Source organism: Carlito syrichta, unplaced genomic scaffold (assembly GCF_000164805.1).
Source record: "Carlito syrichta isolate Samal-C Ts95f unplaced genomic scaffold, Tarsius_syrichta-2.0.1 Scaffold304217, whole genome shotgun sequence".
NCBI classification, from domain to species: domain Eukaryota; kingdom Metazoa; phylum Chordata; class Mammalia; order Primates; family Tarsiidae; genus Carlito; species Carlito syrichta.
In genome coordinates this window covers 2,318-7,414 of record NW_007248313.1, presented here as the reverse complement: position 1 = coordinate 7,414, position 5,097 = coordinate 2,318, and positions in this window count along the sequence as shown.

The window sequence follows — 5,097 nt, the reverse complement described above, 5'->3', positions numbered from 1 at the left end:
ACCCACCCCACCCCTGCTGATGTGCCCCCTTCACTTGCCCACCCCACCCCTGCCGAAGTGATCTGTAAACACAGGTTGACCCGCCCGCGTCTCCCCACATGTCTCCACCGCGTGTGGACAGCTCAAGCCCCTCACCCAGCCTGGACAGCTGCGATCACCTCCTGATGGGCTTGGCCACATCCTTCCTCTTAGGCTGGCCTTCAAGGCCGTTCCAGGCCACATCAGCCTCAACCTTTTAAGCATAAACAGGACAGTGTCATGTCTCTACTTCCAGCCCAGCCACAGTCTCGCACTGCTCCTTGGCAAAGCACACGCTCCTCCAAGTCCCAGAGGCCGGGCCACGTGGACCAGGCCACCTTGCCTACATGGTCCGCTTACCAGGCTGCCCTGCTAGCTCCAGACACACCCACCTCCCAGTTCTCGAGGACGTCCAACCCCCTCCTGCCTAAGGACTCGCTGTCCTGGGGCCTGGGGACATCCTGGATGTCCGGCTCTCCTCATCCTGCAGATCTTGGCCTCGGTGTCCCCTCCACAGAGCAGCCTCCCCGACCTCCCTTTCCAGCCTCCACATCCCTTTGCCCTCCACCTGTCAAGCCTCCAGCACCCTCATCACAACTCATAACCTTTACCATTGGTTCACCAGCTGTAGCTCATCTGTCCCCTCCACCCCACCTGACACCCTGGAGTGCAAATCCCATAAAAGCACAGAACCGACCTGCTTCACTCTTGTATCCCCAGGTCTGTCCCTAGGTGAAAGATAAACAAAATACAAAGAATGACCTTCCAGTTTGGGACTATCATGCCGTTATTAAGGAGGAGTTCAGAGAAGTCAAGTAACACGTCTAAAGATGCACAGCTCTGGCTGACAGACCAGGGTGCGACTCCAGGTCTTATTCCAGAAGATGTGACTCTACCACTCTACATGGGCCTCCACACTACCAGTGTCTAAGATCTTCTGGAAACACAGTATTTATGTATTTATTTGTTTATTTAATTTAATTTTTTTTTTGAGTTGGAGTCTCTCTCCATCAGCCAGGCTGGAGTGCAGTGACATGCTCACGGCCACCCCAGCATCAACCTGCCTGGGCTCCAGCAATCCTTCCACCTCAGCCTACCAAGCAGCCAGAACTACAGGCACGCGCTACCACACCTGGCTAGTTTTTTGATTTATTGTAGAGACGAGGTCTGGTCAAGTTGCCCAGGCTGGTCTTGGAGCCCTGGGCTCAGGCAGTCCTTTTGCCTCGGCCTCCCAAAGTGTTGGAATTACAGGCTTGAGCCACCGCACCCAGCCGGAAACACAGTATTTATTAAATGCAAACATTTTTGGTATGCCAGGTACCGTGCTGGGTAGACAATGGACCTTAAGTCCGATGGGGCTTCCCTCCCAGGAGACCAGCATACAAGCCTCGTGTGCTCCCCACAACACATGGGACAGTCCTGTCACCAGCCTGGGGCCAGGACCAGAGCTCTGTCTTTGATTGTTTTGGTTGAATACTTTCTAGTGGCTTTGCGCTTTGTGTCTGATTATGCCGGTCATATACGCTCATGGTGGCCAAATTCAGAACATGCGAGAAATAAGAAAAGGAAAGTTGCATATGCTCTAATCACCTGGGGCCACCCCTGTCCGTACTGTGATACTATTTTGCTCTAATAATCAGTTTTTCTCCCCCACTGTGGCATCAGTGTGTCTCTCTGTCCCTTGGGAATGGCCGTAGATACGATTCCTGGTGTTTCTGCTTCTATAAAACAATGCTCCGAGAGGCGTCACTCACTACACACAGTCTCCTTCGCACGGTGTCAGATCATGCGCTCAACCAGGGAGTGGAAATGTCAGGAGAAACAGGTCGTATCTTTACCATTTTCATTTACGGGCTGGGCGTGGTGGCTCACGCTTGTCATCCCATCCCTTTAGGAGGCCGAGGCGGGAGGATCGCTTGAGCCCAGGAGTTCAAGACTAGCTTGGGCAACATAGCGAAACCTCGTCTCTACAAAATATCCAAAAATTAGCCAAGCATAGTTATCCCAGCTACCCGGGAGGCTGAGGCGGGAGGATCACCTGAGCCCAGGAGGTCAAGGCTGCTGTGGGCAGTAATTGTGCCCCTGCCCTCCAGCCTGGGCGACAGCATGAGACCCCCAACTCAAAAAAAAAACCCCAAAACCAAAAAAATGTTCATGTGTGCGCCAAACTGCCCTCTGGAAAGATTGAAGCGATTTGAATGTTGCCAAACCCGCCCTCACTTTACCATGTGTTTCCTCAGTTACTCACAAGGCAGGCTGCCTTCTCCAGAACCCAGAGCAGGGCCGGGCCCAGCAGGAGAAGTACTCTGTCAATGTGCACGGAAAGGATGTGTCACCATCTGGGGTTTTCCTATGGGGACACACTGTTCAGACCCTGTGCCCATTCTTCTTCTGGAGTATGTGGCTTTGCCTGGTTCTTTCATCTTCTCTTTATATCTCTTGAATACTAACCATGTGTTTCTTATGTGTGTTGAAAAACACTTTCTAGTTTGTCATTTATCTTCAAGCCTTGTTAAGATACCTTGACTGGACTTGGTGGCTCGTGCCTGTCATCCCAGCACTTTGGGAGGCCGAGACAGGTGGATTGCTTGAGCCCTGGAATCTGAGCCCAGACTGGGCAACATAGCAAGACCTAGTCTCTACAAAAAATAAATAAATAAACGAAAATTAGTTAGGCATGACGATATGTGCTTATAGTTCCAGCTACTTGGGAGGTTGAGGCAGGAGGATCACCTGAGCCCAGCAGATCGAGGCTATGGTGAACCATGATCTTGCCACTGCACTCCAGCCTGGGTGACAGAGTGAGACCCTGACTCAAAAAAAAAACAAAAACAAAACCTTAATCTTTCTATACAGAAAATTTAAGCTTAAAATGTTCAGGAGAGCCAGGCACGGTGGCTCACTCCTGTAATTCCAGCACTTTGGGAGGCCAGGGCAAGAGGATTGCCTGAGCCCAAGGGTTCAAGACCAGCCTGGGCAACTTGGTGAGACCTCATCTTACAAAAAAATTAGCTGGGTATGGTGGTGCATGCCTGTAGTTCCAGCTACTTGGGAGGCTGAGGCAAGAGTATCACCTAAGCCCAGCAGGTCTAGGCTGCGGTGGCCAAGAGCATGCTACTGTACTTCAGCCTCAGCGACAGAGTAAGACTCCGACTTAAAAAAGAAAAAAAAAATGTTTAGGAGAATATTTTACTCTGCGGCAAAGTTTTGCAGCCTCAGCATGACTAACGTTTTTGGGCTGTCCATTCTACGGCGGGGGCACCCTGCTCATTGTAGGGTGCTGGGCAGCCTCCCTGGCCTCTCCCTACCCTCGTGCTAGCAGCACCCCCCAAACAGTGACAAACCGCACGTCTCCAGATGTGCCACGTGCCCTCCTGGGCCAAAACGGCCCTGGCTGAGAAGCAGTGCTCCGTGGGTTCTGACTTCAGAGCCACACCAACAGAGCGTACGGCGGCCTCATCACTGCAAAAAGTGACCATCTGTATCTCTTGTCTAGCCGCCCATGGCTTTATTTTTACACTACTTCCTTCAGTCTGCGTGGACTATACTTTGGTGCAAGAAGGAAGGGGGAAAGCCAGACATCACGGCTGTGGTGACCCTGTCTCCCAGGAACAGGCAGCCCCAGCATGTGGGTGAGCCCCCGACACGTGGGGCATCGAACAATCCCAGGAGTCAAGTTAAAGGACACCTCCCAGGGGGAAGGGTCACACCTGTCACCCAGTAGTGGGCAGAGAGTTGGCCAAGCCAAGGTCAAGGCCCGCTGGCAGCATCTTCCCACAGTTTCAGAGATTCCCTGCTACAGCCAAGCCCGGGGGTACTCAGGAATGGGGGTGTGGAGTGTCAGCGGCTCCAGGAGTGTGTTTTCTCATGGGTGTCTCGCACTTCTCAGAATCATCATAACCTTCGGCCAACCACTTGACTCTGGAGCCATCTGGAAAATTCTGAGGGTCTTCCATCTTAGTAGAAAAACACCAGAGTGGGTGGTTATCTTTGTGCATCACTGCCCTTGGTTTTAACTTCTGCGTGCTTTCTAGTACATTTTAAAATGTACATTAATTATCTTTTTACATTTTAAATGCCTGATTTCTATAGAATGTAATGAATATAGTGGGCTCCCTCTGGTGGCCACAAGAAAATCTCCAAACCCCAGCAGTCGACACGTAAACTTCAAGACCTGTATTTATAGGACATGGTACATTTTATAATTAATAGACGAAGAGCGGCTGGACCGTGCTTTCAGGGAAGACGTTTCATTATATTTTTTTCTTTCATCAGCGGGTCTTACAAGTTGGTCCGCAGGCTGCTGCCCAAAACCACGGCTGCCAACCTCCCTCCAAATGGGTCCTCTCTGGGGACTTCCCGTCAGCACTCCCCAGCCCCAGGCATGGAGCCCTGTCTTTCCCGTTCTCTCTCAGCTCCATCCAGCCTGTGTGTCCTTCTGTCCACCACATGGCCGGGGCCTCTCACAGCTGCGCCCGGCTGTCAGTTCTCATGGCCCTCATCCAAGTTCTCGTGACCTCTTTCCAGATGAGTCTTTGAGTCACAGTTTCCAACCCTCTTCCCCGTGCAGGGCACCGTCGTAGGACTGGAGGGTTCAGCCATGAACAAGACAAGCCTGCCCTGCCTGGAGCACCCCTCAGGGGGCCTCTCTGTTGAAACCGAATCTGTGACCCTGTCTGTCCTTCATACTGTTTTGAGAGGCCTCCTCTTTTTTTTTTTGAGTCAGGGTCTCACTCTATTGCCTAGGCTGGAGTGCAGTGGCACAATCCCAGCTCACTGCAGCATCAACTTCCTGGACTCAGGCAAACCTTCTGCCTCAGTCTCCCGAGTAGCTGGGACTAGAGGTGCACCAACCACCACACCCAGCTAATTTTTTTATTTTTTTGTAGAGACAAGGTCTCACTCTATTGCCCAGGTTGGTCTCGAACTCCCGGGCTCAAGCGACCCTCCCACCTCAGCCTCCCAAAGTGGTAGGATTAAAGGTGCGAGCCACTGCCAGACTGAGAGTCCTCCCCTTTCAGCTGAATCCTATCCAGAAACCTTTAACCATGACCCCTGGAATAAAGTCCACATCCCCCC